General features: G+C 39.4%; 1 protein-coding gene across 3 annotated transcripts in view; it reads left to right on the top strand.

Annotated features, from left to right (window-relative positions):
- Window positions 1-237: 237 nt before the first annotated feature.
- Window positions 238-14,573, top strand: part of kcnab2b (potassium voltage-gated channel subfamily A regulatory beta subunit 2b) — a gene marked incomplete at its 5' end in the record, with an annotated part of 75,810 nt that continues 61,474 nt past the window's right edge. Inside the window, 2 exons of one of the 3 annotated variants that reach the window (XM_084427378.1) lie at window positions 238-359; window positions 9,330-9,377. Of the gene's footprint in view, window positions 360-9,230; window positions 9,378-14,573 lie in introns of those variants that run through there. The other 2 variants (XM_084427377.1, XM_084427376.1) reach the window with 2 other exon arrangements.

Below are 14,573 nucleotides of genomic sequence, written 5' to 3'. Positions count from 1 at the left end.
TGCAAAATAATAAAATACTTTTTTCTTTTGTGTCTCATCTGCAGATGCTGCTGTGAGCCTCTGAAATATTGTATACCTTATCTCGAATGAGTAAAATAATTAAACATTTTAATCTGTCATGGAAAATCGTCACGTGAAAGAATTTTCCACTCACTGAACGCTACACTGGCCGCCGCGGTGACGTAATGCGATTCTCACAAATGGCGTCATTAACACCGGTTTGCTTCCTACCACTACACTGATGCCCAATGACAGCTGCTCGTGTGCAACTGTGGCGCGTGTTTTTGCTTTAGAGGTGTTCAATGTCTCTGTTGTTTCCCCTACAACATCTCGTAGCGAGAACGCATGTCAGCATTGAGGTAAGGCTGCACGCAAGCACGAGAACTCATGTGTTTTTAGAACTCTCATCGCGAGCACATATTTGCAGACATCAGTCACTGTTAGTGTTAAAAACATACGTAAAATGTATTTAGCATCATATTCATATAAATAGGTACACATGTGGTGCATTCCTCTCTGTCAGCAGTTACAGATACTTATGAAAATTTGAACCATGATGTTACAAGGTCTAACCCCATCCCCATGACAAGATGTGGTTGCATTTGCTTAACTATGTTTTGTCCTGTGTGATGTTAAGCATTATAGCGGAACATTATCCTTTTTACCTTTTGACTTTTTGTATTGGTTTCCAAGGTTGTCATTGCATTTCATGGCTTAAAGGCAGGGTAGGTAATTTGATCCAGAAACATTTTTTGTTATAATGGTTGACCGTCTATTCACATCCTGATAGCAATCACTATGTTAGGTGGGGTAAGCTGCATTTGAAAAACGCTGTTTGAAAGTTAGTCGGACGGCCACACGAACAAACAACATCAAACGTGTGTTGCCAATGAGTAGCCTACAAGAGGGAGATTTGAAGAAAGACTTCAGAAATAGAAATGAGACACAATACAAAAGAGAAAAGCTCAGAAGAAATCACTGGAAAATTAAGGGTTATGATCAGGAAAAAGCTTCCCATCGTTGCAGAGAGCTGAATACCTGAAAACAGACTCCACACGTGAGTAAAGGTGCATTCCATTCGACTGTAAGTGGACTTCACAGTGTATTTCGTCATCTTAAGTGAGATTCCAATCCGAAGGGAACGAACATGCGGCGTAGGGAATAAGGGAACCTCCATACATCACTTCACAGGAAGTGGAGAGCGAAAATCCACCAACTGTCATTGTGCACCGCATTACCAGTCTGAACTGACCAGTGACCATAGAGCAGAGCCGTTGGAAGAGATTTTAAATTTAAATTTCTAACGGCTCTGAGTTTATGTATGAATTTGAGTATTCATAAATATTATTATACAAACTAGAGTAGGCTATATATGAATGTTTGGGGTGATGAATGTTACATTTCCATAGTCTACTATATTGTATGAATATCTACACAAATTAAGTGTTGAGAAGCAGTGTTGAGAAGATAACGCACAACCTCCACGATTATTAAGACCATATTAAGAGCACATTTATATATATATATATATATATATATAACTAAATCAAAAATAATTTTCATATTAAATGACCGTTACAGTACAGCTTATGTTTAGTCATGAAGTAGTCTAATAAACTAATACAATGTTTTGATTTGGATTTATTAGATAGGCTACGTGTTGTGTGTATATATAGGCCTATTATATGTTTTTAAATTTGAAAATAAAGTAAATTACAATATTTATTTAAGTTATATCATAATCTGCGTGACCCTGCTGTTGCCTTTCTTTGATGACGTTGCAGGGCATTCCAAATGAGCAATTATTGTCAGTGAAGTCCACTTCAACTGATGTACCATATGGAGTAGGGAGCAGTGAACACTGCGTAGGGACCCTGTCGAATGGAATGCACCTTAACACTGGGATTGAGTTTCATTGTCTGGAGCTGGTGTGCTGTTGGCAACAAACAACAAACTCTAGTTTGTAATTACTATTGTGTACTGTATGTTCATTTTTTGTGCTTCCTTGTAGTGCTGTGCGGTATGACCAAAAATTTATATCACAGTATTTTTCAAAATTGTACCGGTTTCACGGTATATGACAGTAATTTTATTTATTTTTTCAAGCATGACTGGGTGTTTATAACATTTTATACTGATTGAGAGAGGAAATACTGCAGTAGATTGACTTAGAATGCCCTATTTTGCTTTAATGAGTGAATATTGTAGAAACATTTCCACACTAGTATTAATAGGTTGCAAGGCCCCACAAAATGATGCTGGTGCACAAAGAGGTGCCAGCAGGAGGCGCTTTAGGGGCAGCAGAAATGGCGGTTTCCGCGGTAATGGCTGTACACAAAGCAGCACAGCTCTCATAAACGCTGCTTTAGGAAAGATAAAGAATGATTAAATGAAAATAACAGAAACTTTTCTAAAGACAGTCAGTTCCCTTCAAAGATACATTCTTATAAAATCACCCACGCCACGTTTTGACTTTGAAACGTGCAGTGCTCATGTTTATTCAACGATGTCAAAGCCTTTTGGAAAATCTATTTGTGGCAGGCCGTGTTGAAATTGTGCACCAATGTATGGGAAACACTGTAATATGATTTGACAGCTATCAATTATAGTTTAACCTATCCATCTTCACCGTCACGCTTAGTAACACATACAGCTGTTCCCTCACTACAGTGAAAAGGGACCCCTCTCAAACAGTGTTGCGCCGCGTTCCGAACGTTGTTTGAGCGAGATACACCTGTATTGCGGTATATTAAAAATTCATATCATAACAAAAATAAACACCGGTATTCGGTATAAACCGGTATACCGCCCAGCACTACTTCCTTGTTATTTGTTCATCATCTGCGCTTTATTTTTCTTGAAGCAATATTTTGTTGCGCTATGATAAACAGACATCCACTCTTGAATTGCATAACGGAGGCCAGCTAGTGACAGTCGCGCTGACAACTGCTGGAGAATGTGGTGTTAGTGTCATTGTTAGTGTACTCGCCTCGCATGCCGGGCGATCGGGGTAAAGTACACCTGCTGCAGCCTGCAGATCGGGGCGTGGCTGCACGTGTTGCCCCACCCCACACTTACTCTGATTGGCTCATTCATCTTCAATAGGCATGCATGATAGAAAATGTGTTTGTAGTTGGTTTAGGTCAGAGTAGTGCATGGATTGAATGAATGTCATGTGGTGTCTAATGTGACACAAAATAAGGGCCCGTCCACACGGAGACGCGTTTCGCTGTATACGTATACATTTTTTATCGTATTGGCGTTTCGTCCACACGGATCCGGCGTTTTGGGAGACTGAAACCGCTATTTTTTGAAACCGGGTCCCAAAGTGGATAAATCTGAAAACGACACCCTTGCGGTTTCGTGTGTACAGCCAATCCGTATATTTTGTGAAACGATGATGTCATCACATCACGTGTCGTCTGTGTCACGAGTAACAGCAACAACAATAATGCTGGACTTATATGATTGTATTCGTGCTGCAGAAGCTACTAAGCCTACTAGCTTTATTACAGCAAAATCTATTGCTTCTCTGCAACTGTGGTGAGCAAAAAGCGATAATCTTTGTCTTCTTCTTCTTGGTTCGTATACAGCGCGCCAGGTTATGCGCATGCTCAAAGTCTTCTTCTCCGTGTATAGTGTATCTCTGTGGCAGAATTACAGCGCCCCATACTGGTCTGGCATATATACTACACCGTTTTCAGTCGGTTTCAGTGGTTTCGTGTGTACGCAGATATTTCTTGAGACGACGCCGTGTTTACGGAATTTTTTTTTAGAACGAGGAAAAAAAAATATCGGATCGGGAACGCACCGGCTTCGTGTGGACGTGGCCTAAGATAGAGCTTAAATAGGTTGAGCTCAGTCTCTAGAGCACACTTAATCTGAGACCACTTCAGTTGTTTTTTGTTAACTTAACTCGCTATCCGTAGTCTGTATCATTAAATCACTGAGTTGTACTGCAAGTTTCATCTTCTAGATTAGTCGAATTCACAAATTAATGTTATTTATTGTGAAGCATTTGATTTAAAAGAATCGGTTCAAAAGATTCGTTCATGAAACTGGTCTCGGAGATCTCGATTTAATACTTTAGAAAGTGAATCACAATATTTGACCTGTGAGATTTTTGGATACAATTTGAGCTAAAATGAGTCGAAATGTGATGTTTTCAAATCTAATTTTGTCTGCGTCTGAAACGGAAATGGAAGTAAAACATCGCTTGACATAATAAGTGTCTAAAATGCATGAGCACGGTTAAGTTGGATGATAAATAAAAAAATGTGCTTATGCTGTTCAGCTGAATTTACGAAACTGCTGAAATAACCGCAACATTAACAACAGCACTGAAATAAATCTGTGCTGTTTATTGTCAGTCAGATGCGAGTGAAAGTTGCGTTCATTATATATAGCAACAGACTCCAGTCCAGACGTGTTCTTTCTGGATCATGGCTGGTAGTGGTACAGTTAAAATTTCTTGACTTCGTCACTTTAAAATAACAAAGAACAGATTGTTTTTCTGAAATAAAGTGTAGCAAAAGTCTGATATTATGCTTTGCAATGTTGTGAAGAAAATGAAAGCTTCATACACACACATAAATAGATAACAAGGCAGACACATTAGCCTATTGCAGTGTTATTTAGTTATCATACAACTGCATGTCCAATAACACCTTCTGTTACTTTAGGTATGTCTTGTCATGTTACTGATAACGATACTGATACATCCTTTTCTTTTCCTTTCTCATACTATGGTGATATGAAATAATCAAAATGATAAATAAATAATTTAGCCTAATTCATTCCTCTACCTGAAGACCTGACCCTCCTGCTGTGGATAATCAACCAATTAATTTTTTGAAATGTTGTGGGGTCGTTCCGTTCGTGCCTTAGCCTAAAGACCAGCTTAATTTACCAAAACAATCATTTCAGGGACAGGCTAATGTTTTTTTCTTTCTGTGCATTATAATGAAGGCTTTGCGAAACTGCACAGCTTTTCCAGTTTTTTGTAATGACTCCTTTCCTACACCAACTATGAACACATTTTCTATCATGTATGCCTATAATATTGGAGAAAGACGATAGAGCCAAACTGAGTAGGTATGGGGTGGTGTGACACGTGCAGCCCCGTCCCGATCTGCAGGCTGCAGCCAGGTCCTTCTCATTGGGGTTCGAGACCAGCTCCGAGCATGGCAGTTAGGACTGGAGGGTGAGTTTTGGAGGTGGAGCAATAAAGAGGGGTGTGTTTGTTTGGGTTGATTTCAAGTATACAATATTGTTCAACAGCGTTTTTGAAATGCCGCTTACCCCACCTTTGCTTTAAGTGGTCTATATTTATATGTGTATCGTCTGTGGAAGGCGTAGAGCCACAAAATGTTCGTCCAATCATTGCATTCGGTCCAAATGCAATGGTACAATGTCCTATTTTCATACCTGCACGCATCTGCTTACGCGGACATCACGCCATCAGCACGTTTCATGCTATGCAGAGTTTAGTCTCAGCCTCAGACGTCTCGTCGGATGAATCAGTTTCTCTAAATGAATCAGTATCTTGTCGGATGAATCAGTGTCTCTAAATCCCTCCTTTCCGTGAGCTACTCTGCTCTGATTGGCCTGACGGCCCAGTCTGTTGTGATTGGTTTACCGCGTACAGCGCGTGTTTCAGATGTTAACTCCCATTTACCATAACTGAACTGCAGCTCCGTCCGGAGGCTTCCTCAGTCCTCAGCGATTATACACGCTGTAAAGACAGTAACGATGACATCGATTTTACCATATAAATTCGAGCGAGTCCGATGATGATACATTGGAAGAACTAGTTATTCAACCTGAACCTCCATCGCAAGGACAACTTGAGCAGGACTTTTCTCAGAGATTTCTCAGGTACATTATGAGATGTTGCAACTGTAATTCCTCACCATCAGCATTAACAAGTGTATGTCCATCAACAAACCGATGTGTATATTTCCAATTTATTGCGGTGCACATGTGGGTGCAACTGTATCAATAGGCCATTATTACAGTACTCGTCAAAGCAGTGCATCGATTCTTCCGGTTCTTTATTAATCCTTTATCTTTACTCGAAGTAGTAAGAACAACAGACAATCTGCATTATTAGACACAGTTTTAGGTAATAGTGGCCCACTGCTGATTAGAAGAACTATTTGAGTAAGACAGTAATAACTTGAGTTAGCCGGTTAGCCGGAAACCTACGTAATATGACACACAAAACTATATATTTTGAACACCTGATAGAAATGCATAAATAATAAATTATTTATACTTACAAGTTGTGATTCTGAGGAGCAATCTGGTCCAAATAAACTGGGTACTGACCCATCTTTGAAGAGCAAGCATTTTGCGAATCCCGCGTTGAACTCCGAGATTTGAGAAGCAGTCGTCAGTAAAATGACGTTTGGGGGTGGGTCAAGTTGTTGGTGGGGGGACAACGTACAACATAGGTGGGCATTATGCAAATGTATTTTCTAGTGACGTAAAACCATAAAGCAGTGGGATTCGAAACCCAAACAACTCGGAAAGGCGGTTCAGAGTCGATTCTTTCTTTTTGTTGACAATAACTTTATTTATCGTGCACTTTTGACTTCGAACTTTGCAGAGTGTTTGCATTCATAAACAGCTATATTACACACTGCATGAAAGGGAATATTTGAAAAACATAACGGAGCACTTTATTTATGTGGCGAAATGCCGTGGAATAAGTGGTGTGACTACCGTATCCCTTAAATGTCCATCTAGTTTGAACTTGCCGCGCTAGCAACTGCTTTCTTCGTGGAAGCTTTGCGTTTAAAGACCTAATAAAATATTTCAACTTAGACACAAAATACTTACTTAAGTATTAAAAAAATTGTATGGAAAGTAGCTGTGTCATAAGCAGGACAATGTATATCCAGCCAGTTGTTATCTCAGAATAAACCCCTTCAGGGTGATACAAGAAGACCTGATCTCCCTGTTGGGGTTTATTCTGCGATAACAACCTGCTTGGACATACATTATAAAATATAACTTTTCTCAGTTTTATTATTTTAAAGTTTTCCTCATGCTTTTAATCATCTTAATTAAATAATTATATTTAATTTGTCTATTTTTCAAAGTTAACAACTACAGTATAGGCTTCAGATTTCTATTTGACCTCTAAATGAAATTGTATCTCCATTGTCAGAGGACACTTGAAAACATATTGCCAGTTTTATTGCTCAGTGGTGTTGACCTTGGTAAAATGACACTTTTTCAAAACATGGTCTAAAGAAAGTATCTGTGACTGTCCACTCAGCACCTCGTATCCATTTTACATGCCAAATCCAATTCATCGTTATGAACTTTGAATAAAACATTTTGGCAAATGCATTATTCATGGAAACATAATACATCTAAGTTGAAGATGCTGTCATTTTCCATTGCCGTACTCGATGACATGTTATCCGATTTTAGTTCTCATGGAGTTGACAGGATATAGGAATACAGGAATATATGTTATAATATGAACATATGTATTTGACTTTAATCTCCAAAGGTTTGATCTCTAAAGGTTTTCTCACAAGATTTTTTTTGCATGACGTAAGTAGTGTAACATAAAAGACTTCAGCTGCTCTAAGCAAGTCTATCACCACTATATGTAAGACCCGAAGTGACAGAGAGGATAGAAAACGTTCCCGACTGTATACAGTACTTCAAGGACAGGCCCGTAGCAGAGCTTTGCCATCACCTCAGCATCTATCACCTCTATTTCCAGTGATGCTCTTTGAGCTTTGGGTGCGAGTTTCAGTTAAGTGTTGAATGTTTAGTTGGATGGAACAAACCCTGCGATGCAGCGTCACCTTATACAGCCCAGACAGAAACTAGAGCTTATCTATAGAAAGTGTTCCTTCACCTCTGTATCCCTGGCAGCAAAGTGATAGTTTAGCCTAGTGGAACCTGTAAGAAGATGAGGTATTTTACTGTTCCATGTTGGCACACACATATTGTTTTAAAGTGTGTGAAGTAGCATTTTAGGCATATTTTGTTTTCCGGTGTTTTATTATTCAGTGATTTATAGTACACTTTTGAGTGGAGACTAAAGATCGTTTGAATTTTAGTGTTTAAAGCTCTGAAAGGTTGTAGGTTCAAACCAGGCCAGTCACATCACCCCTACTATTGAAAATAAAATTATATATATTTTCTTCTAGTTAAAAGTGGATAATTGCTATAACAAAACCAAAGCTAAGCTAACGTTCTTGGTTTAAGCTAAAATCTTTAAAATTTGTATCTTACTTTGGTACTTGATGAGATGTATTACAACATGGTGTATTAATAACATCCTACCAAAAGTTTAAAATATAACTACATTTATAACAAGCATTTGAAAATAACAGAAATAGAACCTTTTCTTCTAGTTATTATTTATTTTGCCTGTAAATTTATCATGATCCCAGATAGTATATTCATAAAACATGCTGGGTAGTTGACAATGATTCAGCATAAATGTTTTTTGTCAGAGTTGACAAAAACACAATAGTCAGGTTTTTTGGTAGAATGCTTATCTTATTACATTCTCTCATCAACTCTCTTAACAATAAAGGTTCTTGATTGCCATTGATGGTTCCATGAAAAACCTTTTACTTCCATGGAACCTTTCAATTGGTTATTTGGAAAAAGAACAAAAGGTAAAGTGGAAAAGTTTCTTTTTTACACTAAAAATGTAAAACCCCTTTAGGAACCTTTATTTTTTTAGAGTGAAGAAATATTTCTTAAAATATTTCAACTGAAATTCACGACAGCTTTGTGTGTTTTTTTGAAAAACTGCCTATGTGCATTCGGTGTGTTAGAACATAGAGAATCATCACAGAAACGGCAGTGAAAACAGTCATGCAAGATTAAACACCTGCATATTTGTTTATTTAATTCTTATGGATTTTGTTTGCAATCCATATTTATAATGTACTGGTTAGCATATGTGAAACACTTTGCATTGTTTTGTTTGCCTGTCAAAGTCTACAAGGCTGATCTGAATGGCTTTTGTTTAGTTTACTCAGCACTTAAAAATGCACATGAGCAGCATTTATTATGCTTTTATTTTTCACCCTCAGATTCTTTCCTCACATTCACAGACACACACACACACACACACACATTCAGAGTTCATGATCTGCATAGCCGGGTAGCAGATTCGCTGAGCTTGGGGAGGAATACATTACATATTCAATACATACTGCAAGCCAAAGCACTGGCATCATCCTGAGCACACTCCTCCCTTTCTCTCTCCTCCCTTTCTCTCTCTTGCTTTCTCTGTCTTACACCTTTCAGACAGGATTCTGCTCAGCCCATCTGTGTTTCCACAGTGAAAGCCAAGCTGGAGTTATCAGGCAGCAACACAGCACAAGACACCGGTGAGTGTGCAACTGCAGTACGTCTTTTAATCTATGCTAGTGTTATACAGTAAACTAGTCTTTGTGTATGATTTAACATGTTTAATGCCAAACCTTTGTTATTTGATGTTCAGTGAGTTGTTAAACTGCATTATATTCTGTGGGGAATAACCTTGGCTCCTCCTTAACAAATGTAATGTCTGATAATGTTAGGAGAGATGAATTGCATCTTTATTTGCACACTGATGTGTATACTCACATTTTAGCACTCTGTAGATGATTTCTGTCTACTTTTGCAGAGTTTTGGCTTCAGTTCAAACTCTGCTGTGTTTGGCTCACTGCAGTCATAGTGTTGCTAGCTGCCTCATACATTCAGTTATACTGGATTTTCACTAGAGTGAGATTGTTGTGATAGTCCAGATGGACTATTCTGGAGTTGCCTGTATGAGAAGGTGGACAGGAGGTCCTAAACTTCTGTCTCAGCTTTGTGTTGCTCTGTATGTTGATGAGTTAAAAGGGATAGATCACCCAAAAATTTGAATTCTGTCATAATTTAAGATCACCCAAAAATTTGAATTCTGTCATAATTTACTCTCTCATGACGTTACAAACATGTGACTGTATGACTCTTTAGAAGGTTGAAGAGAAATTTTGAAAATGTCTTCAAAATATATTCTTTTGTGTTCTACAGAAGTGATAAGGTTTGGAATTACATCAGGCATAAGGCATCACAGAATTCTCATGTTGTGTGAACGTCCTTTAAAAGTGTTACTCAATCCATTGAGTTGAATTATATGTAAATATACCTGGATCTAAGGAATGTATATAAAGTTCTAAGTTATGCATCATGCCACATGAGTTTCGTTGCAGTAGTGAAGTTAAACAGTTTTTCACAAGTTTACAATTGATAACAGATCAAATCCTCATGAAACTTTGACATATTCTGTACTGTACGATCTGTACTTTATATATCAGTAAATATAGAGTATCCTGGTACATTGTAAAGAGATAGATTGTTACATACCTAATATAGCTTAAAGGGTTAGTTCACCCAAAAATGAAAATTATGTCAGTAATTACTCACCCTCATGTTGTTCCAACCCCGTACGACTTTCGTTCTTTCGCTTCTATGTTATTGAAACATGCCGGCCCAAAAAAGTTTGTAAAGACAATGTTTAAAATAGTCCAAGTGATTACAGTGGCTCAGCTCAACCTTAAGTTTATCAAGCGACGAGAATACTTTTTGTGCACAAAAAAATTAAATAAAAATAACGACTTTATTCAACTATTCATTTTCTTCTATGTGGGCCTCTGAGTCAGTTCACGTAGTGTAACAGCGCAGCGCTTCTGTGTTGTACGTCAGCATGTAGGCTCACTATTGGCCGACGCTGGTTATGTGTGCGATGCGTGTCACTTGGACTATTTTAAACATTGTCTTTACTAACTTTTCTGGAGGAAGCCTATGGAGGAGTGAGACAGCTCTCAGATTTCATCAAAAATATCTTAATTTGTGTTCCGAGGATGAACGAAAGTCGTACGGGGTTGGAACAACATGAGGGTGAGCAATTACTGACAGAATAAAACATTTTGGGTGAACTAACCTTTTAATGCCACTGCAAGTGTGAATCTTTTGGCATAGCTCTACCCTTAAAATCTGTCATCTCTAAAATCATCTTAGGTTGCGTATGCAACCAGGTTATCTGAGAAGAACGAGATGGCCACGTCTGGTATTGACGAGTATGGGAATCGTCATCAGTGTGACCAGTGTCTGAGGCACATGTAAACAAAACCAATAATCATTGGCAGACGGCAGTCCATCACTTCACACTCGGAGTACCCATGAGCATAAAAGGGCACCTGAGTTATACGTCATCAACTCTTTTGTCTGAAGGAGGTGCGCAGGCAGGTCCAAGGTATGGCAACAAGACTCGACGTCTTGTTCCCCTTCTCAGGGAACCGGGTTGAATACTTTGACCTAAGATGTTCCCTTTCGAAGTGGAACTTCGACGCCGCATCTGGGTTTGATGCTATGGGGAACCAATATCCACTACGCCATGCTGAGGGAATGCCTGTCTCACTAGGCTGTGAATATGCACAAACATTGTGGGAATAGCATATATTGACTCTACGGACTACCCAGCCAGAATCAGAAGCATATCAACCCCGTGGGTGCATCCCATGTGACTCATATAGTGGCACTACTACCTAAGCCAATATACTAGGGAATATCCCCAATCTTCTGCTCTTCAGCAAGGGAAGTTCTGGCTGTTATACATTCCTTTCTCACCAGGCCTCGGCCCTATATGACCCCAAGAACAGAGCACTAAGGGAAAATACCGAACATAGCCTCAGCGATGTCAGGCATATCTCACCACTATTTGACAACTTAGGGAGCAGCCTTCCGCAGGGGAGCATAATTAGCACCTCCTTTTGGTATTGCCACCCATCCAAGGGGGACATAATGCAGTTTGCCCAATAACTCTCATCACCCATGCTCTAAACTCCAAGGAAGCTGTAGGGAAGCTTGGCCCTAAGCTTAGCTGTAGGGCAGCCCACACCCTTCCTTGAGTCAAGGCATTCTATCTAAGACCTGCTATAGTTAGCACTTCGTCTTTTTGTGGCATTAACCATAGGAAGCGTCAAATAATAAGGAGGGATACCCCACAATCGAACTTTCTCTACGAAATAGTAGAGCACCCATCCAAAGGGGAACATACATACCTACTTCAAAGCCCAACAGTAGTTGGGGAGGGAGGTAAACGAAGTAGTGGGAATCTATACCGACTTCTTTATAACTCGCACCCATAAACGGTTTGGGACACCATCTTCCAGCAACACCGCTGAGCGGAAATTGGACGGATCTCATGGTGTGCAGGGCCCCACAGGCCTGTCTTGACTCTGCATATGCTTTGCCAAGAGCCACAAGGTGGTAACCAGAAGAGGCGGATTATTTGATAACATTGACCTCTAATCTGCCCACCTGTGACCCCATGATCGAGGCTGCCATACTGCTTCAGCAAACACTGGTCCGAACCACGAGGTGCAAACACCTGACTTGAAATGGGAGCTCCCTCATCACGGCTCATCGGATTCAGTTTCCTTGAGCTGAACTGCTCACTCCTTTGGAAAAGTGGGAGCCTTCAAAGAGGATGCAGCACCAGGGGAGAGATAGCTAGCATGCTGCTCTTCAACTGGGACGTCCTCACATATCGTTACTCAGTCTCATCACATTAATCAGTCAGGTCGGAAGATTCCTTGACATGAAACAACATAGCAAGTGAAAACTTCCATTAGGCTCCTCCATATACTCTGCCTACAATCCCCGCAATCGATCCTGCTCTGCCGCCTTGGTGGCCACGGGGACCCAAACCGCAAGGTGCATACGCTCGACTCTCATTCCTCGAGAGAGTCAAGCATGGATGGAGCTTCCCACAGTGAACACATCACAATGAATGCATTCAACTCCCTCGAAAGCCGAACGGAGCCGAACGCTCGCTGTGCAAGCGCTAGATTCTTCTCTCTCTTGAGAGAATCAAGTAATAACAGAGCCTCTTACTGCGAATGCGTCGGCATGAATGCCTTCAACTCCCTCGAGAGCCGAATGCGCTCCATGAAAACTCTAGATTTTTATCCCTCGGGAGAAAATCAAGCAAGAGCAGAGTTCTTCAGTGGCTTCTGAAGACAAAAATCTAATGACGCTCACGGGTGCTCCATGTGTGATATGTTATGTTTGTATGGATGTTATGTACGTATGTATTAATACTGCTATTCCCCATTATGCATGTAGGTGGCACTGTCACTTGTAATCATTAGTTGTTGTGTTCTTTAATAGACACTTTTTTTGTAACAAGCAAATCAACAGTAATAACATAGACCTGTAAGAAACAAGTCTAATATAAAGTTTAAGTTTGTTATTTTTCCCCTTTTACTTTTTTTATTTGACTTCTTTCAATATGCTTTTAGATGCCTTTTTCCCCCAGAATTGTAGGATAACATGTACAGCAAAGGATACATCCATTAATACAGACTACACAAAACAGATGAAAGACAACATTTTTAGGTTTCAGATGGGACCAAAACAAATTAAATGGGAATTTTAGTCAATTTTAGTAAATATGTCAACAAAGAGTGTAACAGAGCACTTATGATTGATTTTGTAGTTAACTGATGGAGAGAGAGGCACAAAAGAGAAACAATTTTGGATGCATTCCTAATGAGGACTGTACGAGGGCAGCCAGCACTTCCTGTGTTCTTCAGCTGCTCTTAAAAGCCCTAGGGGAAGTGGGATGCCTACAGTAGTCACTGACCACCACTCAGCTCATCTCTAACACACAGCAGTTACAAAAGGAGCCACCAAAGCACTGTAGACTGAAGGAGTGCTGAGAGAGAGAGAGAGTGAGGGCATGCTGACAATGCGGTACACTGCCCAGAATCCTGATGAGGCAACAGTGAGGCTTCACTGCATTATGATCTCAAACCCTGCCCCACCTCTTTCTAAACCTGACTCACTCCATATGTCTGAAGGGTGGATCACTCTGTTTCCCTGCTCACTTTATTTAAACTAGGATGTTACATAACCTTACGTATGCTTTAAATATTAATATAGATAATAAATGTAATGTTTTTAATTGTGATCTGTTACCATTTTTAAATAATAGTGCTAACATGCATATGCAAATTAATGCATAAACATATTTTTTAAAATATTTCTGCATTTTACATAACATTTTTGTTCTAGATTTAATTATTAATTACATTTAATCTTAAATTAATCTAAAAGAGAAAAGATTTTTAAGTACTTTATTTTCAGGTTTAAATCAATTTAAGATTTTAGATTTTCAATGTGACCTCAGATGTTTGGACCCCATTGGATCAAAATTCACAATGAAATCAAAATTTAATGGAATATTGCAGTATTTATTATTAATGTTTTATTCATGCACATAATTATTTTTTTAATTAATGTGACCTCGTATCTATTTTCTTCTCTGATTACGTGTTGTTGGTATGAAAGCGGGACAACCTGTCACTCATGAGATTACAGCAATAGCAAACAACAACAATCCAATGATCCAATCAATGCCTCATGGACAAAATCAAGTCCCGCCATACATTTGTGTGTGAGTTGCAGTGGTGCTCATGTCTGACCTTAGCTGTGTCCCAATGTTGAAGGCTGCATCCTTTGAAGGACGCAGACTTCAAGGATGCAGCCTATGC

Source organism: Rutilus rutilus, assembly GCF_951802725.1.
Source record: "Rutilus rutilus genome assembly, chromosome: 13".
Classification (NCBI taxonomy): Eukaryota; Metazoa; Chordata; class Actinopteri; order Cypriniformes; family Leuciscidae; genus Rutilus; species Rutilus rutilus.
Note: the sequence above shows the minus strand (reverse complement) of the source record. Positions and strands in the feature narration are given on the sequence as shown.